We start from the raw sequence: 22,854 nt of genomic DNA on the forward strand, positions 1-22,854 counted from the left end.
GCCATGTACAGTTAAAGCACAAAATACAGGGGGCAAAATTGGAATCATCCAGCTCAGTGTCTACACAGCTCCCAGATAAATGCAGTAAATCAATTTAGATAGAAAAGGTTGGAAGGAAGGCAAAGTACTCAACCAGCCAGTAACTTTATTAGCCTAACAAGCAGATGAGAAACTAAGAGAAAAGAAGGACAATCATGGCAATGAGCGATATAACAAGACCAGTTCTAATGTGTACCTGTGCAACTTTTGCCCAATTAATTTTAGTTAATCAATTGTGTTCCTCCCACTTGGCCAATCCAGTCCAGTTGACAGAGGTGGGTCGCCCAAGATGGGACCAAAAGATGCATTGGAGCTTGGGAAAGAAGGAAGGATTCCCCGTGCCTGTGACTATGAGGAGAAACCAGATGACTGTAGGGCTGACTGATCCCAAACTGGTGAAGGAGAAACTAAGAAAAAAGGTGTCCAGAGTAAAAATAAAAAGTCTCATTGGGTTAAAATAGGGAAGGGAAACAAAATGGGAGAGAATAAATCATTCTCTGTCAGTCCTGAAGGGTGAGGATCCAGAAAATGTTGTAGAAGTGGAAGATGGCCGGATAAGACCATCTACAAAGTTTCAGGGACATGATCTGCCCTTCTTTATTTTAGACCATCTTTCTCACTGGAACTCACAGTGGATAACAAAGAGGGAGTGAGAGTGATTACACAGTTTCTGCTGTGAAACTGAATTTACCTGGTCTTCAGTGGTGAAGGCTAGTCATTCGTCAAACTGGGGGTAAAAATAGCAGTTGCAATCCCATTGGACCAAGGATATAAAATTGGGGTGCCAGTTGGTAGATCTTGGGATCCACTCTGATTGGAGCAAATAGGGGTCTAGGACCCTATTATTGTTGGGGTCAAATTACAGGTTATGAGCAGTGGTGGGATTCAGAAGGGTCGCACCACTTCGGCAGAACCGGTTGTTAAAATGGTGCTTGTAAACAACCAGTTGTTAAATTATTTGAATCCCACCACCGGAACCGGTTATTAAATTATTTGAATTCCACCACTGGTTATGAGTAGCAATGTAGGCTGACCAATGTATGAAGAGGTACCTGAAAAGTTAGGAAAGGACCACCTGGGGCAGGTGTTAATGTTTAGCTTTAATGGCTGGAAGATACCCAAGAGATGGGCAAATGTGTGTCTGTGTGTCTGTGTGTGTCTGTAAATAAACTTCTGTTCTGAGAAGGGTCCCTTTATTTCACATCTTTCCCTTTAAGAAGCTTGAATTCAGTCTCCTACTGTGGCCAATGAGAGCAAAGGGAAGTTACTGGCTTCACACCAGGTCTATCCCATCTCCTGACCCTTGGCTCTCAGCCTCTCTTTCTTCACAGAAGGGGTATTGTTGGTGCCTTTTCCAAAAGAGCTCTTGGCAGCCACTCAGTATACTGGGAAGCTTTGCACCTGTATACATAAAGCTGCCCTCCGCACAGTGAGTGCAGACAGGAGCCTCCTGAGGGTGGGCCAGTAAAAGCGATGCACGCCCTCCCTTTGCATCCTGAACAGTTTTGACTATCACTCAGGCAAGCAGGAAATGAGACTTGCAAGAATGCCAGTAGCAAGGGAGGGGAAAGGGAAAGGAGAAAGGGGATGAAGAATTACTATGGAACTTTTGTGCTGCAAGCGACCAAGCAAAGGAATGAGATACCGAAACCCTCTCCAGACGGATGTTGGCTTTGGATTGGAAGCAGTGTCAGGCCACAGCTGCTGAGCAAATGCAGTGAGAGAAGAGAAGCACACACGTATCCCTACGTCACTGGGGACATCTGGAACTCATTGGCAGTACCACCTCCTGCCAAACCCCCATTTGCTGTTTAGTTAAAAAATGCAGGCCTTTTCCCCAAGCAAAATGGCAATATAAGCAGTTTGCTTTCCAGTTGGCTGATGGTTCCCACTCCTCTGTGCCAAGGCAGCCCTGCAAAGCCAGCGTGGTTCAGGTATAATCCTCTGCATCAAAGCTCTGCCAGATGCTGGGGGAGGGGTGATGGAGAAAGAGTCCAGCCAGCTCAGCCCAGGGCACCTCCAAGCCCAACCTAACCAGACTACTCATACACATATGTAATAAAATTGACCCTAAAACTCTGCAGTCTTTTATGCTGCTGCAGTTCATGCACTCCCCTTGGCAGAGCAGGCCAGACAAGGGGATCACCTTTAAGAGTTCGCTGGCACTTAGCATGCAGGTAGAAACAAACAAGAGAATTTCTGAAGTCACTAGAGTGCCCTCTGATGGAGATTTCAGGGAAATGGTATTGCCACTAACATCATTATCAGTAGCGCAATATTTACTCAAAACAAAATTAGGTTTTTTCTCCATTATACCATCAAAAGGTGGGGGGGAGGTATCTTACATTCACTTACCAGTTATATCCAATTGTGTGTGTGTGTGTGTGTGTGTGTGTGACATTTTATTTGGTTTACTTTCAGGGTCAGAATCAATGTTAAGTCCAGGAGATCTCTTGGAGCTGGCAACCCTACACTTGCACGGGTGAATTTCTTCCAACATTTGGAATTAATTCTGGACCTTCTTATGATATTTAATGAGATGAAAACAAGGGGCTGATGATCTCTTACTTTTCAGTATACATGCATAGCATAACCCCAGGAGTTTTCAGTACCTCTCAGTTTCTTGAAACCAAATTCCATTGAAAGAGTGGCTATATGGTTGGAAGAGTGCTGCTGTTCTTATTGAGGTAGTTAAGCAAACTTAAAAGAAATTGCAGTCCTACACTAACCCCAGCAAATCTCTGTGATCATATGAAAGATTTAGCACAATATTTGGGGTTGAACTGGAGTCCAAAGTTTGTCTGCCATAGGTCGATTCCCCACTGACAATTAATCGTGTGGTACTTATGCAAAAAACAAAAGAGCTTTCAGGCATGCCTTTCCACTCCTTGAGCAACAAAGGGGGTTTCTTACCGTTTCTGGCGCTCGTTCCCCCCCTTATTCTGCATTTTTGCTGTACCTGCTTGGAAGTACAACTTTTTCTTTTACCACAGTTCTTCCCAGTCTTGAGGGAAGGAATTGGGGACTAATGTTTACTTAATTTCCCACCATGGAGAGTGATGTAAATGCCGACGACCAATCAGCGGTCACTGGGTGCTTAGCGATGCGCGTGCAAGATTTCCTTGTTTTGTTTTCGCCTTTGGGGTCACAGAACGCAAGCGCGAGGAGACAAGAGCATGTGAGAACACAGTAAATGGGAGATTGAGCAGCCCCTTAAATGATTAGTCGCTTAAATGATTAGCCATTCGCCTGTTTATTCACCTAAACGATTAAATGTTTAGCCTTGCAAATAAGTGACCCTCGGGTTGCAAGAATCTAGGAACAGTTTGGTTGGAAATGGCTGGAACGCCCGTGGTCCCCAACAATGCAGAATTCCCTGGTGGAATCTCTGGGTCCAGCAAAGCTCCTGGCAGAGCGGAAATGGTGGAATCTCTGGGTCCGGCAAAGCTCCTGGCAACGGAAATGTGGGATCTCATAGGAATATGGGAAGAGGAGGAGGTTCAGAGTACTCTTAAGAGTCGCTATAGGAACATGGATGTTTTTGAGAGGGTTGCTGCACAGATGTGGCAACGGGGTGACAAAAGAAGTGTGGTTAAGTGCTGCACAAAGGCAAAGACCACGAAGAGGGATTTTAAATGTGTTGTCCAGCACAACAGAATTTCCGGGAACAGTCCAAAGACTGTTCCCTTCTACAATGAGCTGGCCATCATTGTGGGGGATGACAGAAACGTCACTCCCCCAGAACAACTGAGGGTAACAGAGTGCATGGTGGCCAGCACGGCAGGCACTTCCCCTTCCTCCTCCAGCACGCCACCCAGTTCTCAATCAGCGCTGGAGACCATCAATGAGATGAACATCAACATCTTAAGTCCCTCTCTGTAGGCATCAGGTAAGCTGTTTGAACTCTTCAGTGAAGGCCTTGTGGTCAGGTGGGGCCACCTCCTGGGTGTCTTGCCTTTCAATTTCTGTGCCCAGCAACCATTTCTCCAGACCATGGCGGGGAGGGGCAAAGCTTCAAATTGCCAACCTTTGGCCAGGCCAAGTGTGGATGGTGGTTGGGTGTCATGCTGGGCTTCAGTGCCAGGTGGCCAAGCCTTCCCTCCCCCCCCTTGCCATGCCATTTTGGGAGGGATTTTTAGTTTCCAGTAACAGGGGTGTGGTGGCCAAGCAGCAGCTGAAACATGACCAGCAGCTCAGTCACATCCAAATCAATAGGCATGTTAAGCCCTGCAGATGAACTTCTCCTTCTCTGCCAAATGTGAGCTGCACTGGAGTTCCTTCTGAGCGAGCTGCATGCCGCTACACGCTGCCTAGGCAGAGAGAAGCACCCTTTCCCCAGATGCAAAGGAAAACTTTTTAAAAGGTGCTGCTGACAAAAACGAGAGAACATGAGAAAACGTGAGGTCTCAGAAGAAGCAAACATGAAAACACGAGAAAACGATAACCAATCAGAAGGCAGGGGTGGACGTGTTGCTATTTTAATGTCATGATGTGATCGCGTCATGACGTGATCACATTTTTATGCGGGGAAAAAAGGGACCCACCCAAACATGGCACACCAGCCAATCAGGAGAGACAAAAAACTGAGATCAATTTGTTGTAGGGAGTGCTGCATTTCCGGAACCCGATGTAGCCCTACATGTCTTTGCAGAATAAATTCGCAGTGGGAGGTTGAAACCCCGATGAAAAAATGCAGTTTATTTTTAAACTCGGTTTAAACTATATTAAATTTCCAGTGGGGAATCGACCATAGAAGAGGTCTGGAACCCCTCTGGCTCCTCATATACCACACAACCTTTTCAATCAGTGCCAGATATCTCTACATTTCTCACTTCTTTCCAGCATGTTAACATTTCAGCTCCCAAAACCAATGTTGAGGTTGTGGAAACTAGGGGGGAGAGGGAGATTGGATTCCAATCAGAAATGCTTTTGCTGTTTCTCTTTCCAAGAAGTGACCTCTCTCTGTTGTCTTTTGGCTCTGGAAATAGAAAATAAACTATTCTAACAGACGGTGTCTTAATTAGACCCCGTCTCCAAGCAAGAGTGGGGGATGCCAGGAGAACAGAACCTGAATAGTTTACAAATGCATTAATGATTATTTTTCAATTGGTTGCTTTACTTCACTATATTCTCATTTTGTATGACATGCACATACCCAGTTACATGCCCTGGAAGATGAATGACACAGGGACATACAACTTGGTTGAAGAACGCCTAGGCACGGCATACAGTTAGTAAAACAGTATTTTTTAAAATTACAATCAGCCACAATTTATATCAAAATGTGTGCGCTCAACTTATCCAGAATTCTTCCTCAAGCTGGATGTTCTTTTAAAAAATAGCTTTTTCTGAGCCCGGGTGTAACAATTAGGCGTATAACTCTCTGTTTCAATCAGGTTAGAATAATTGTACAGTGAATTAATGTAGCATTTTCCATGTGGTAGATTCTCCAGTCAACTCAGAAACATATTAAGATGAAGGAGAGCTTAATCTCACTCAAAAAAACCCCCCATAAAACCCAGCAGTGAACAGCTCAAGCATATTTTGTAATTCATGGGTGTCTTTCAAGATAAGAAAGACAAGGAAAAGAAAACATGATAGTATTGTCTTGTCAAGTGGTCATTGTAATCAATGTAATAAACACATACTGAATCACATGCTGCATCAGGAAAACTAATCAATTTTCTTAAAATACAATATTTTACTATTCTGAGTGATCAAGCCAGGGTTCAGCTCCTATTTTAAGGAGCAGCAGTGGTGTAGTGGCTAAGATCAGTGGCTAAGAGCAGGTGCACTCTGATCTGGAGGAACCGGGTTTGATTCTCCGCTCTGCCGCCTGAGCTGTGGAGGCTTATCTGGGGAATTCAGATTAGCCTGGGCACTCCCACACACGCCAGCTGGGTGACCTTGGGCTAGTCACAGCTCTACGGAGCTCTCTCAGCCCCACCCACCTCACAGGGTGTTTGTTGTGAGGGGGGAAGGGCAAGGAGATTGTAAGCCCCTTTGAGTCTCCTGCAGGAGAGAAAGGGGGGATATAAATCCAAACTCTTAAATGTCACAGCTCAATCTGTGTGAATGTATGACGGAAGAAAATAGTTTTTATGATCATTGCAGAAGACCTTTCCTCCATCATTAAATAACCTATCCCACATTTATGTATGTATTTATTCACAAATTTACACGCCACTTTCTGACCAATTCTCACAGCAACTCACAATACAGTTAAAACACAACATAATAATACATTTTAAAACAATCAAAATCACCAATAAAGAATAAACGTTGCACAAACTGCTGGACTAGAATTTTTTAAAAAGCAATGTGTCCTGTGTGGGATCTGAGCATATCCAGCCCCACACTCCTTTGGACTAGTCAAACCCCCTTCCCCCTTTTCCACATGAGATGAGCTCCAGAAAGGACTTACTTTGCATCTGATGAAGTGAGCTCTGACTCTCAAAAGCTTTCCTCCTCTGAATATCTGATTCTTTTTTTCATCTACAGACCAACATGGCTACATGACATGACAGAATGTGATTCTGTCAGCCTTCAACCTGCCTTCGGAGACCGACATAATTGCTAGAAATGTTTGCAAGTATTGTTTTAGTCAGAAACTTTGGCCTTTCCTGCACAAGTTGTCTGCAACATATGTTGCTGCCAAATGCTGCATCCTTAATTCTGCACGTTTTTTCTTCCACTTAGTTTTGAAAAGCTTTTCCCTTCATTTTTCCTCTGTTGTTTTCCCACGCACTTTTACTGCAGGGCTTAGTGACAGAGATGAGATCTTTGTTGCCATCAAGCTACCATGGAATAGGTCTTCAAAGGAGCTCCATCTTTTATCAGTTTCACTGTAAGTTTCTTTTCAGATACACCCACACCCAAGCTATCCTACTGTCTCACTGCCATGTATTGCAGGGAAGCTGGCACTCTGGGAATCAGGACGACTGAGGCCATGAAGAGCTTCCTATGTGACTGCTAATACCTTTAATTGAGCCCAAGTTGTGAGGGGCGGGGGAGGGTAAGGAGTTTGTAAGCCCCTTTGAGTCTCCTTGCAGGAGAGAAAAGGGGGGATATAAATCCAACTATTCTTCTTCTAAACTGGCTGGCTATTCACATCTCCCTTGACTAGCTTCATGGGGAACTGGGAGGGCAAACCTACATCAGCATAATTCATCATGGAAATTTATGCTATGGCCCTTTCCTTGACTCTTAAAGAGATGATGAGGGTGAAGAAGATTGGTTGCAATTAATAAAATTTGGTTCCTGACTTGATCTTCCTCCTTTTTCTAAAAGAGTTTAATCTTGAAGTGTTGCTTTCTAACACTGCCATGGCAATAAAAAAGACACCCTGGGGTTCCCTTTGGACAGGATCCCAGCAGGCTTAAGCTGCCAAGAGTAAATACTAAGTGTCACCTCTCCAAACCAAAATGTTTCATGGCAAAAGCACCAAGTGCACAGTCCAGCCCTAGATCAGAGAAGGCAGAATGGAAGCTCAGTCAGTTCCTCCCAACTCCATGTAATAAATCAGGTACCTCTTAAAGGTGCTTGAGGAAAATCCAACTCCTGTGGATCTGAAGAGGCAACTCTTTTCCAGGAGGTTCTTCCTAAACTAGTGTTAGCTGGAATGCACTGATGTGGCATGGAGGGTTTAAATCACAGCCCAGGGGGCAGGCACAAGGGGCTTTCCATGTGAAAGGGAAATGGGCCTAATTAATTGCATTTCCAAATTAACACAACTCTGCCAGGGGCAGCGGAGCAGCATCATTTATGAGTGTCTGGAGGTTTGGACCCTGCTGTGAAAAGAAACAACCATTTGGCAAGAAGAGCACTGGAGAGGTGGGCAGTCTTCAGCAAACAGGCAGTGGCCTACTGACAAGTTTGGCCAGCTTCAAAGAACTGAAATTACTGAACATCTGGATTGAAACATGAAAAATAAATCAGGTCAGATCACTGAAAGCAGCATTTGGATCTGTGTGAAAGCTAAGTACTAGGAAATTGATGTTTACTGCAGAAAGACTTACTTTTTAAACTCCACCCCCCTCTTTGATATCCAATTTAAACTCTCTAATACCCTTGTAGGAACTAGAAGAATGTCAAACTCCCTGTTCAGACAATAACTCACTTGATGGGTTCAAGGATTTTATTGATGATGCAGTTAGAGGGAAGTAGTGGACTATTTGCTGCTGCTGCTACTCCACATACTTGTCTCCCTTGGTGATTTGTGAGTGCATCAACTACCAACAAGTAAAAAGCATGGCTTTGCCTGGAGAAGGAGACTTGGGCTGATTATGCACTGGTGTTCTGCCCCATGCCAAAGGGGCAGAGCTTCTGCTATGGACATCCCCCACCCCCCACTCACTGCATAGCAGATTCCATAATCTTTGCTGTTTGTGAGAGCAGCTAAAGAGAGATCTTTTCCCCTGCTTCACAGGGAAGATTAAACAAATGGCCCTGCATTATTTTTTTGCTTCTGGCTTTTTTTGCTCTATCCCACCGCCCCCCACCCCCCCCCAAATGATCAGGAGGGCTTTAAAAAACTTTATTTCAACGTCAAGTATCTGTACCATATCAGATCTAGCGAAATAATGATAGATCTGATACAGGAATATTGAAATACCAAGGAATATTGGAATGACAAGCCTCTTTCACTCTCTTCCCATGGTAGCAGCAGCGGCAGAAAGTGTGTGTGTAAGTGAGGGGGGGGAGAGAGAATATCAGTTCTAAAACATGGTCCCCTTCTTCAGCTAAGCGTGGTCCAGGGAACTGCTTTGCCTCTTCATTTGGGGGGGATTATTTTTGGAAAGAGGCTACAATATTGATATAATCGCAAAACGTATATAACAGCAATTTAAAGGGATTTAACAAAACCAGCAATCTTGCAACTACTAAGTGTGATGAGATGTGTGCCTTTAAGAGTGAGTTGATGGGTGGAGTTAAAAGAACCAGGAAAAGCAGTTATAACTGAGAGTTGTGAGAGTTCAGCAGGCAAGCCATACAGCAGGCAGTGTGGTGACTCCTTGTGTGTAAGAGAAATGCAAGGAGACCCCACTGCACAGGGAAAAGCCCCAAGAAAAGGGTTCCATGCAGTATGGGTCCAAGGCACCTAGTATAAAGTCATACCAGCAGAGCGAACCTTGGGTCTTTCCGAATACCAAACAGGAAGACTGACAGCAACATAGCAAGGCAGGCAGGGCTGAGGTTCAGCCCCCAAACTGGCAGTTATGACACTTGAGTCCAACATGCTCCCCTGCTAAACCTGTCCACAGCCCCCCTACTTAGGAAACGGCCAGAGTCTCAGTGTGCATAGATAGTACATGAAAAGATGAATTTGTGTTTGGACTTTTAACTCAGATTGAAGATGAAGTTCACATGGCTCTATTCCCCCCGTCCCCCGCCACCGCAATCTCTGCCCATAGGAAAGTAGATGTTAAAGGGAAGAGTTGGAGCTTAACCCCCTAGCCTTCTATGTGCAAGATTTTTTTAAAATTGTATGAAGAAACATTCAAAGATGTGAGTCCACACCTATAGTATGACCTGGTACTGCAAACTAGATCCCAGATAGCCAATGTTGTGGTAAAATACCTTTCTGCCAATGCTGCTAGTAGACAATATTTGGCTAGCGAGATCAATGGTCCAGTGCAGGTGTGTTCTGACCTGGTTGAGATGCGTTGAGGTTGACCATTGCCCTTTGTGGGATGTCTCTTTTTAAGGCTGTGTGTGATACTTTATTCAGCAGTTAGCTAGTAGAAATATTAATTGTGGTGCAATACATAGTTGTTATACTACTGAAGCAGCATCTGCCACACAGGAGAGAACTTGTACATGGAACTCTTGCAGCTAGAGAGCAAAGGGCACAAATAATTTTGGAGAACAGAGAACAGGCAGAGAACTTCCCATCTGGAAGTAACAGCTACTCAATATGCTGTAAAAAGATGAAAAAATGTATCTTTAATGCATTCTTGTTTGATAGTCTATCACATTTTTATACTACCCATCCTCCAGTTCATCCTCACAAGAAAGTCTGTGAGGGAGGCTAAACTGAGACTGACTTGTACAAATGATTATTTTCGTTACAGAGTGTGAGTGGAAGTTGGGTCAGATTGCCACACCTGCCTGTAAGTTTTCTTTACTTTTATCTATGATTAGCCTGACACACAGCTATGACATTGCATGTATAATAGACAGTGCTGTCAAGTTGTCTTCACAGTTTTTTAAAAATGAATTTTAATGACCTAAATATATGGTGATATTGCTTATTTTTACCACTTCAGAAAATGTACAAAATGAGAAACTATAAAAAGCATTAATCAGAACTATCAAAATATAATGAATAGCTAGATTTTTAAGTTAGCTCAAATGACACATCCAAGCAAGGTATTAAATGAACAAAATAATCAGTACAAAATTTGACTGAGAATACAATATTAATTTTATTTTTATGCTGTTAAGTTGGAGCCAACTTGTGTTGAGACCCTGCAGGGTGTTTGAGGCAAGAGAGGTTCAGAGGTGGTTTGCCATTGCCGAGCTCGGTGTTGAGACTCTGGGTTTCACTGGTGGTCTCCCACCCAAGTACTAAACAGGTCCAGCTATTCTTAGTTTCCAAGACCAGACTAGCCTGGCCTATCACATGAGAGAGAAAAAAATGATTCAATATTGTAATTAATTTTAGAATTCTAATCCAAAACAGTAATTCTTATACATTTATCTGTTTCCTGTGTGCCTTATATGTCTGGGGAGAGAGAAGGCTTTAAAATTATGTTATGAGTCCTAACATTTTCACACATAGATTGGAAATATTACATTTTCCTGTTTCAGGTCTTGTAGCACTGCACCGCCTAGTGGTCTAGGATTTCATAGATCCCAAATGGTTAGATTGTCCTGCACAGGGATTGCAAAGAACAAACCTATTCCAACAATTCTTAAGCAAGCAAGGAAAGGGAGACTTCGTTTTGAGCATCTTAATGGCAAGCTTTGCCAAAACAGACTTTTTTCTTGTTCCTTCCCAAGAACTTTGCCTTTAATGATGGGGGTTTTTTTTACTAAGCAAGTGACAGTGCCAAAATTCTGTATACAGCTGATCAATCTAAACTCTGACTGACTAGAGATGCCCCCTTTTTAAAAAGAGCTGAAATTACCCAGACTACATGGCAATATGATACAGACCAGTTACTTTTTAAAAAAGTAGAATGGAGAGGTTTGCAGCCTTCCGTTACTTTTGAGAAATACCTTAACAGCATAGATTCCACAAAAGTTTGTAGCAGAAACAGGACAGCAAGAAAGACTCAGGCATCCTGAAGATTAAACTCAATAACCATTAGGGAACTTTGTTGGGTCAGTCCTATTGAAATGACTGGGAATTTGGTGCAGCAGCTGTTTCCATTCATTCCACAGGCGTTGATTTGCATTGTGGAAAGAAGTTTCATAAAAAAACAACCTATTTGATCAGCCGCATGAAGAGGCTGGTTAACTAATCAAAATGGTTGGAAGGTATTTTTGAAGTCATGGTAGGAGAACAAGAAAAAGCTTTACAATTTTGCTGCCTTCAGTAACAAATGAAACTGTCATATTTTCAGCTGTTGGGTTCTAAAGAAGTTTCTTAATGGCCATCCAGTGGCCTGCTCTGAGATTAAATGAAAAGGAGTCTGTTTTCTTTTAAAATAATACCCAAGGAAGGTGGCAAAGAAAACTGCTGCTTGTGCATATCTGTGGCCTTTCTAGAAGAGGATAAATCACTGCTGTGTAAAACCTAGATTCTGTTTCTCCTTTAGGACCAACAAGAGTAGGTGAATGCCCAATGTAGCTAGCAATCCAGTGCCATAAACCAACAGGGTGTGTGTGTGTGTGCTTCAGATGCTGCAAAGACTACTTTTCGTACTCTCAAGTCTCCTGGGGCCCATCCTTCCCATCTGGAAGTAAATTACTTCAGTAGCTTACTGCAGATTTTAAAATCATTCAGTCCTAAAAAAGAATGGGGGATTGAGGTGCCTATCAAATCCTATCATTTTTAAATAACGAGCTGAGCAACTACTCAAATACGTATTTCACATTCACTTGACGTTTCCTTTCAATGCAGAACTGAGGGAGACAAGTGGCATCAACTGCCATTTACCGCAATCAACCACACTTACCACATACCCTTGGTTCCAATGGCAGAGCACAATTGGTGCCAGGGCTCAACCAGTGTAAGTTCCACTTGCTTTGGCTGAACAGAAAGAGTGTCCTCCACACACCATTAGCAATGACCACCCCTCAAGGAGTGGTGCATCTGTGGAAAGGGCTCCTGCATCACCTGTACTTTTGCCATAATATGCTTCTGCCTTTGAAATTAAAGGCTGGCAAAGTCTAGTCTCTGATGAAGAAAGACTGAAGGGACCTGAAGCCAGGACCCTGATGTAGGTTAAACTAGTGGACTCTAATCTGGAGAATTGGGTTTGATTCCCCACTCCTCCACATGGAACCAGTTGAGTGACCTTGGGCCAGTCACAGCTCTCTCCAAACTTTCTAAGTTCCAATTACCTCAGAAGGTGTCTGTTGTGGGGAGGGGAAGGGAAAGCAATTGTAAGCTGTTTTGAGACTTCTAAAGGGTAGAGAAAAGTGGGGTATGAAAAGCTACTCTTTCTTACATTAAAGCATCAAGGCCTTTTCTTGCTCTTTCTTGCTCACAATCAGCAGACAGTTAATAAACGGAGGCTTTGATTCATGCATATATTTCAGGCAAGTCCTGCTGAATTTCTAGGGAAAAATGGCTTATAGACTTTTGTCTGTTTTATGTAGCCCAGAACACCTGGACATTTATTTATTCTTCAATTGCTATAGAGTTTCTGCTCAATCCTTTAAACAGGGGACAGCATCTATTAACTTTTCATCTCAGAGTCCAGCACAGAGGCCTTTAGAATGGAACAATCTGATGATAATGTTCTGATCCACAACTGTATCGTATTGAGCTGAGGAGTGGAAAGGGGCCCTCAGATAGTGGCTCTGCTATCTATTCTAATTACCCAACTGACAACTATGCCTCTGTTTTCCCAGGGCCAGGGAGACTTTTCTGCATCCAGCACTGCTGTTTGGAGACCAACAGCAACAGGAGCCTGAAAAGGTTTCTGAAACTTGTCACATGCAATCAGCAAAGCTCCCATCACACAACACATGAGAACTCATGCCCCCTGCACTGTGGCTGCTTCACCCCTGGGTGTTTAGCTAACGCTTTGAGGAACAGCTTAAAAAGGAGAACAGAATGTCTGGAATCCCATGCAAAAACAAACTTTGACATCTAAGGCCCCTGTGCAGTTGTATTGTAGGCAGCTGTCCACTAGAAGGAGCAGTCAAGTTTTCAGTTAATCTTTTAAAGACAGTCCCACTGTTTCCCACAAGAATGGTGAGATCGCACACGATGCCCTGTCTGAACAAGCAGATCTATTAAGCCGCCTAGATGGCAGATGCCTGGGAACACCTTGGAAGTCACTCTGAAGACACAGATAACTGGTTTTATATTTTTAGAGCAGAGAGAACACCAAGCATTTGCCAGATGATCACACCTTTCCCCTCATCTGTCCTGCTCTATGATCCAATGTCTGCTCTCTCAGATTGCTAAAGTGCACTTGTGATTGAACTAGAAGACCCGAGTCCCAAACTGAGGTATGCAAACATGAGCTGTGATTGCTCAGTACCGCATTCAAACCTGCTTGTTATTACTCTAGGGTAAGAACTGATTCAATGAAGCCTTTGTACTACTCCAGGTTTCCAGACCATCATGACTTTGTACACTTGTGATGAAATCAAACTGAAATTAAGACAAAAATAATGTGAACTCATTGAAAAACAGCACAGGCTATCATAGGCACAATTGTGAGTAGCCATAATGGTCAAAGGTTTGCCAACTCCAGCTTTGGAAATTCTTGGACATTTGGGGGGATGCCTGTAGAGGGATGTCATGTCATGTATTGTGATGCAGAGGCATAGCAAGGGGGGAAAGCGCCGGTGCATCCTCCGCTCCCATCCCACCCTGGAACGCCCCCGGATTGCCCTCGTCACACCCGCACAGGGGTGTGAGCCTGGTGCATTGCGCCCCCGTCCCCTTGGAGCTACACCTCTGTTGTGATGTAATGACAAGTTCAAATTCTCCAACTCATTTCCTTCCTGTGGGGGTCACTTTTCCCCTCCAAAATTTAAATTTGAAATCCCCACTTCATATTACCCCCCCCACACACACACACACACTTTCCCACATCATCTATATGCATGTGTTCTGCATACCATAGTAACTCTTTGATCCTAAATATTTGTGCGCCCGGTGCACTGGTGCATCCTCTGCTCCCATCCCACCCCAGAACGCCCCCAGATTGGCCTCATCACATTCTCACAGGGGCGTGAACCTGGTGCATCGTGCCCCCTGTCCCCTTGGAGCTACGCCTCTGTTGTGATGTAATGACAAGCTCAAATTCTCCAACTCATTTCCTTCCTGTGGGGGTCACTTTTCCCCTCCAAAATTTAAATTTGAAATCCCCACTTCATATTACCCCCCCCACACACACACACTCTTTTTCACTTTACATCATCTATACACATGTGTTCTGCATGCCATAGTAACTCTTTGATCCTAAATATTTGTGCTATCCATTTATGTCCTGTTCATACTAAAGAAGCTCTCGGAATCCTCTACAGGTATTTCTCAATGTTAAAGAGAAAAATCCTCTCAGCAGTTCTACAGGACACCAGCCAACAGCAACTACATCCCTTTCTCAATTCCAAACCACATTTACATTTTAGTATCTGTACAAGTGACAATCAGTTTCTCTTACCATCTACAGGAGAAATGGAATTTCTGGAATCACTGTTTGTAGCCACCCTAGGACTTCCATTTCTCATAGATTTTATGATATATCAAGTCTGCTCTCTGAAGCTGCCATTTCCTCCAGGGGAAATAATCTCCAGCCTGGAGATCAGTTATAATTCCAGGAGAGCTCCAGAACCCACCTGGACATTGGTAATCCTAAACATGGCTGCCAAATCCCCCAATCCCCACTTATATGCTGTTGATGTGCAGCATAAGGCAACAGGCTGTGGATTGACTACATGGCCAGATGGGAGAAGAGTCTCCTTGCCTTTTTCCATTCACTTCCACTCCCTTTTTGCAGCCCCCAGGTTCTGCAACCATAAGCACTCTGAAAAATATAGTATCCAGGATGTCTGGGATTAGATGTTTGCCATCCAGAACTGGTGGATAACCTGCATTTTGTACATCCAACCTGGGGAATGAGGAGGGAGATGAAAGAGAGAAGCTGGAAGACTCCTGCCATGCATTTCGCTTGCTGGCCAGGCCACCTCATAGCTCAGTTGTAACCCTTTGATGCCTCTCTCTGTAAATTCAACTAGAGCCCTTTCCCTTAATACCTTTTAGGATTGCCAAAAACAGATAGACAACTGCATAAGCTGCCCCTACCTTTATTTGAAAGAGAATATGAAACAATGGAGGGGGGAGGGAGACACTGCATGCCTTGCACTCTGGGGAAATATAGTTTTCAAGAAAAAAAAGCTTTGCCCATATTGTTTCACCCCCCTCACCCCACCCCCACCCCAGTCTCAGCAACAAACTTCCTTCACTATTTCTAATTAGGAACTAGTCAGCAACACTCATATCCACTAACGTGAGCCCCAGCCAGTCCCTCCCATCTTCCCTCTGGTTGAAAAATGAAACATTCATAGGAAAAGCAAATGAAAGTTATGAAAATAAGCTGCAGCATGGGATTCCTCCCCCTGTGTTATTATCTGTTTATTAGTCTGTGCCTAAAGGCACAAGATCTTCATAACACAAAACAAGAAACCAAGACTTACAGGATTCTTTAGAACATTCTGCTTTGTATTTATTTATTTTTAATGTAGCAAATAAGAATGCAAAAGTGGGTCAAAGAACGTCTTTTCAGCTCCCTGGGGCAGGGCAGGGCACTTTCGTTCAGTGATTTGCTTGCTGGATGCATTCCAGATGCTGACTGGATGGGGGTAGGGTCTGTATTTTAATTTGAATTATTGATCTTGTTTCTATAATAACCTTTTGGGAGACTATGACTATTTCCAGACCCTCCCTGACAGGAATTTTATTGAAAGGGTGTTAACATAATACTAGTGCTAACTCTAATTCATTGCTGACACCTAATCTCCATGTAACGGATAGCGCACTGCAATTGGGAATTGGGCAGCTACATCTGGGAAGCTTCACCTTCTATGCGGCTTACATTAATTAGTGGTAGGGTTGCCAGCTTCTAGGTGAGGACTGGGGTTAAATATTCATTTCCACGCTAAGGAGACTGGTTTTTCTGGAGGAAATGGAAGCTTTAGAAAGTGGACTCTGTGGCATCACGTCCTTGCCGAGCTCCTTCCTTTCCCCAAACTCTGCCCTTTCCTGGCACCATCAACAAATCTCCAGGAATTCCCCAAGCAACCCTAGCAAGAGGTTGGCAAACCTAGGCAGAGGTTATGTTGCCTCAGCTGATAGTACCAACACAGAGCTGCCTTTACCACCTGCTGTAGAGGAAAAATGGGTACCTTTTTTTCCACTTTTTTTTGTTGCTAAAAATGACTGGAGTGGCATTTTGGTGGGAAAATGGCAGGAAAAGAAAGCATTAAGAAGCCTTGACATCTATATATCCTCCCCCTGCCCCCGCCAAGGCAATAGTCTTTATATGACTGCAAAGCAAGCACGTAATTCCATGCAGTTTGTGGCAGAATGATGCACTCAGGTAGCAGGAAGGAGGAGGCAAAACTCATTCCAACTGTGTAGCAGCCATCTTGACACTCACAGTCTCCTGCTGCCACATGTGGCAAGTTACGTGCAGATCTCAAACAGATGAGGGGATCTATGGCTCAAGACCCATTTCTTGAGTAAGGTGGAGATGTAGGGAATGGCTCAGTAGCAGGTGGTGGCAAAAGGAAGAACCAAATAGCCACTTAGGATTTCAGACCTAGGCCAGTAGTCAGGGTAGGTGATGTGTGTGTAAGGTTTTCTGGGTCTTCATTTCTAAGTATTTTGCCTTTGTGTTGTATGTGTGTTGGGTGTAGAAAGACTAGGCCAAAAAAATTCCCAAAAGAGGCCCATAATCTTGTGGCCCAAAACCGAGGCAGGTCATATGACCTACTGTTATAGGGTATTTCTGTTGGGTCCAGTAGAGAAGGGGAAAAGAATGAGCATCTTCCTAAACCCTAAACATAAGGTGATGAATGTCATTTCAGTTCAGCGCAGGTGGTTGTAACTGTTGGGATGACCTATAGCTCATCAATGGAGCACACATTCACATCTGGCACCTTGAATTCAGAAGGATCTCAAGTTACATAGTTAAGAGCACCCTCTTGGCCTGGACAGCAACTGCCTATTTTGTGTTTATTTTATTTAAAACATTAACTACCTTTCTTCCTTGTGAAGCACAGAATGGCTTACAACATAAAAAACCTAAAAAATAAATTAAAACTGTAAACTCAAAATTTACAATCACAGTTCAGGACTACTAATTAACTTTACCAAGTAAAGTCCTAAAGAAAACTACCTTCAGCTGGCTCCTACAGTTTGGATCAAAAGGAAGGGTTCTTCAAAAATCATGCGGCTGCCCCAGAAAGGCCTTCTCCTCTGCACAGCCCAAGCAAGCTTTGATTGATAGGACAGTCAGCAGGGCTCCTCCCTGTGATCTTAATTCCCAGGCGGGAACATAGGGGGGAAAACAATCCTTCCAATGGATCAGTAGTGAGTGCAATTAATGTAGTTACAGGGTCATGTGCTCCTGGGCAGCTGATCCCAACCAGCAGTCTAGCAGCAGCCTCCAAGCATTCTTCAAGGGTAGCTCCAAATAGAGTGTATAGCAATAGTTCAGTCTAGTGGTAACCATAACATGAATTTCTGTGGCTAGATCTAACTGGCCCAGGAACGACACAGCAGATGCACCAACCAAGGCAAGACAAAAACACCTTTTTTTTTTGCTTTTCCTGAATCTATAATGCAAAAGTATAATCTGTGTTGACTAGGTAACACTTTTGATGTTAAGATGCTCTTTCTTGTCTTTCACCATCCATTAACATTTAATGTAGAATAAAGAGCAAGAACAGACATCTTAAAATCAACATTTAATGAAGGATGGGCCAGCCCGTCCCTTAGCCTACTGTGCACCCCAATAGGTTAGACTAACATAGAGGGAGTCACATGCACTATACTAAATTCTTTGAAGGAAATATGGGTTGAAATGTCATTCTGTAAGTAGAAATTAGACCTATACACAAGTGACAATGAGCTCTATGTTTCCAGTGATATTAAAATGCTTTACAGGTGGAAAATAACTGGGAGAGAATGCATAACCCTTTCCTTGACTTATATTATGTAACTCAAACTAGAATATGCCCCAAAACTTTTACAACTTTTATTTCTAAAAATAAATTGCGAAATAGTCACAACTAGACTGAGAAAATGCCAAAGTTTAACTTCAACAGAACGGTAGAGACAAAATCCAATGAAATGCCCTCACGAACACTCCCTCTAGTCTGGATGGAAATGCCTTCCATGGCTGGGCAGATTAGACTTTTCCTATAGTAATAAACTAAGAGACCTGGACTTGCCTGTTTTACAATGTGTAGCTGCAAAGGTTCATGAAGTTTCTAATAAAAGGATCTGAGTGAGTATGGAAAAGAAAGAAGATAGCTTTATCTAAGATTCTTGGCTGAGAAGAAGCTGCATCAACTCTTTGACAAGCTGTAAGAGGCCTCAGCATACAGGATGCATTGGCTCATCTACAGCAGCTGCACTTTCTGGATATTGAAATATTGTTCAGAAAGTCATCTCAATGCAGCTAAATTTAGTGGCAACACTGCCTTCTAGTGGAACATTGTAAGCACTTTTAACCCATCCACTTTGACTTAGATTATGTTGTCCACATGCATGCTGCAAATGATCAGAACAAGGATCCAAGGAGCATTCACAAAATCAAAACTGTGCCATGGTTATAAGCACTGAAAATAGTCACCTTATCATGATTAAATCATGGCTAATAATACATAATGTATTGTCTGGACAGTGGCAAGAGCTGTTTGTATCATCACTGATGCACATATAGTACTGACTTCCTAACTGATGTCAGAAAATTACATTTGCATGCTGCAAAGATTTATTTTCCTCTGCGATCTTGTTATTGGAAGGAAAACAACTGATCCACAGGCAGGCAGACTATAAACCCAAGCAATGGATTTGGTGTCCCTCCCCTTCCTTTTCAGCTTCCTTTCTTAATTTATAGTTCCAATACTGTTCACTGTTGACTGCTTCCCTCTCCTCGATGAGGATAAAGAACAGGCACAGGAGGAATGGACTCCATTCTCAGAGAATGCACAAGTGTCAGAAGGTTCAACCCAGAAATGTCACCTGCAAAACCCCAGAAATGTGTGGTGGTAGTAGGGGACTCCCTGTGGAAGGGAACAGAAGCAGCAATATGCAGGCCTGACAAGATGTATCGAGAGATGTGCTGTCTCCCTGGGGCAAAAATCCGTGATGCTACAGAGACTGAGAAGACTGTCAAGCCCACTGACCGTTATCCCTTCCTTTCAAGCCACATCGAAACAAATGACACTGTGAGACATAGCTTTTGGGACATCAGAAAGGATTTTGAGGCTCTCAGAAGGAAGCTGAAAGAACTGCATGCACAGGTTGTCATTTCATCTCCACTTCCAGTTGAAGGACATGGACCCAGGCGGGAAAGAATAGTGGAGGTGAATAACTGGCTATACAGGTGGTGCTGCCAGGAACTTTTTGGCTTCTTGGACCATGGTCTCCGGTTCATGAAGAGGGACTACTGGCAAGGGATGGTTTGCACCTCATGGCTGTTGGGAAACACATTTTTGCTAGGAGATTGACAAACCTTATCAGGAGGGCTTTAAACTGAGTGAAGTGGGGGAAGGAGACAATATTCAAGTGGGAAGGACACCTAGTACTAGAGAGAATAGGCTGAAAGTTATAGGAGGATAAAACCATAAACCTTAAATAAGCAACCATGGGGCATGAACCAAAGCCTTAGATGTCTCTACACAAAGTCACTTCTGGGAAGGAGGAGGGGCATGGCTGGGTCTCAGCATGACATGCGCATGCCACCCAGGCAGGCCTTGGCCTGGGTGTCACTTCCGAGGCCCAGCCACGCCCTTACTCTATCCTGGAAGTGTGGGGGTGACTTTCTGCGGGCCCCCCACATGTGATTCCCACAGGGGCGCCCACAGCTACACCTATGGTGTGATCCCATGGTTAAGATACTAAAAGAGAAGGGAGTACAAGATGGATGGGAGTCTCTTAAAAGTGAGATCTTGAAGGAACAATTTCAAACAGTTCCAATGAGGAGAAAAAATGGGAGGTGTCTAAAGAAACCAGGATGGATGTCTAAAGAACTTTCAAGTGAGCTAAGATATAAAAGGGACATGTACAAGGAATGGAAAAGGGGGGGAATTACTAAAAAGGAATTCAAACAAGTAGCCAAGACATGTAGGGAGAAAATCAGAAAAGCTAAAGCTCACAATGAGCTCAAACTTGTGAGAGATGTTAAAAACAATTTAAAAAGGCTTTTTTGGTTATGTCCGCAGCAAAAGGAAGAAAAAGGATATGATAGGGTCACTGTGTGGAGAAAATGGTGAAATTCTAACAGGGGACAGAGAAAAGACAGAACTACTCAACACCTTCTTTGCCTCATTTTTCCCAAAATAAAAACAGTGCTCAACTGGGGGGTGGGGGGGATGGATCAGAAGATACAGTAGGGGAAATTCAGCACAGAGTAAAAATAAAGAGCAAATACAGGAATGCAGGAATACTTTAAATGAGTTTAAATCTGCAGGGCCTGATGAACTGCATCCCAGGTTTTTTTTAAAAAAACTGGCAGAAGTAATCTCAGAACCACTTGCTATAATCTTTGAGAACTCCTGGAGAACAGGAAAAGTCCCAGCGGACTAGAGGAGAGCTAATGTTGTCCCCATCTTCAAAAAGGGGAAAAAAGAGGACCCAAACAACTACCGGCCAGTCAACCTGACATCAATACCAGGGAAGATTCTAGAGCAGATCATTAAGGAGACAGTCTGTAAGTCTTTGGAAGGGAATAATGTGATCACTGAAAGTCAACATGGGTTTCTCAAAAACAAATCATGCGAGACTAATCTTATCACTTTTTTGATAGTTACATACTTGGTAGATGAAGGGAATGCTGTGGACATAGCATACCTTGATTTTAGTAAGGTCTTTGACAAGGTGCCCCATGATATTCTTATAAGTAAGTTTGAAAGATGTGGACTAGAAAATGCAACTGATTTGTAATTGATTGATTGACCAAGCACAGAGTGTTCATCAATGCTCATTTTCATCCTGGAGAGGAGTAGTGGGAGTGTCACAGGATTCTGCCCTGGGCCCAGTGCTATTCAATATTTTTATCAATGACTTGGATAATGAAATAGAGAGCATGTTAATCAAATTTACAGATGATACCAAATTAGGAGGGGTAGCTAATACCCTGGAGGACAGGGGCAGGATTCAAAATGATCCGGACAGATTAGACCAGTGATGGCAAACCTTTTTGAGACCAAGTGCCCAAACTGCAACCCAAAACCTACTTATTTATCAAACAGAAGCGCCGCAACATCGCGCAATTCTTAACCTGAATACTGAGGTTTTAGTTTAGAAAATGGTTGGCTCTGAGGCGCTATGCGTTACTCGGGGAGTAAGCTTCGGTGGTAGAAGGTGGCTTTCGCTTTTGGAAGCAACTTATGCAACTCTTTTCAATCTCGGTGAATCACGCCAGAATGAGGGTTTACTTCCAGAAGCTAAGCCATTACATTGCCAGCTAAACCGAAGCTTACTCCCAGGTAAAGGCGATTGTGCTTTTAGTTCGTATGCATGAAAATCAGTGGGTTTAACAACGCTTTTGCACAGGGCTACCTATACCAAGCTCTCCCGCAAAACTAGGTCTTAGGTTTAATGCTAATAATCGAGCCCAGCGGCCCAGGCCAGCCTAGGATGGGGGAATTCCCCACATGATGAACTCTGTGTGTGCTCACAGAAAGGGCTCTGAGTGGCACCTCTCGCACCCGTGCCATAGGTTCACCATCACTAGATTAGACTAACAAAATGAATGTCTGGTTTTGGTGGGTTTTCTGGGTTGTGTGGCTGTGGTCTGGTGGATCTTGTTCCTAACATTTTGCCTGCATCTGTGGCTGGCATCTTCAGAGGTGTATCACAGAGGGAAGTCTGCTACACACTGTGTCCAGTGAGAAGGGAATGTTTTAGTGGGGCATAAATTGTCATGACCCCAGGTGGGGAACCAATCAGTAAATGTTTGGGGGGAACTTGCTATGCAAAGGTCTGGTTGATAATATATTATTGCAGGTGGGGTTTTTCAGTCCAGGGAGTGAATCACATTTGCATTCCCTGTAGCAGCAGCAGTATTAGTGAATGCAAATCTTGTGTTTGGGTGGAGTCCATTGTCCATGATCTTAGCATGCCCTTGGGGTTTGCGTTTGGTGTTTTTAAGTACTGGTAGCCAAGCTTTGTTAATTCTCAGAGTCTCTTCTTTCCTGTTGAAGTTGTTTTGGTGTTTGTGAATTTCAATGGCCTCCCTGTGGAGTCTGCCATAGTAACCTTCTGAATTGGAGTAATGGATTCAAGATGCAGGAAAAGAGATTCCACCTAAACATTAGGAAGAACTTTTTGACTGTCAAGGCTGTTCAACAGTGGAATTCACTGCCTTGGAGAGTGGTAGAGTCTTCTTCTTTGGAGATTTTAAAACAGAGGCTGGATGATCGTATGTCAAGCGGGCTTTGATTGTGTGT

This window comes from Sphaerodactylus townsendi, linkage group LG05 (genome assembly GCF_021028975.2).
Source record: "Sphaerodactylus townsendi isolate TG3544 linkage group LG05, MPM_Stown_v2.3, whole genome shotgun sequence".
NCBI lineage: Eukaryota > Metazoa > Chordata > Lepidosauria > Squamata > Sphaerodactylidae > Sphaerodactylus > Sphaerodactylus townsendi.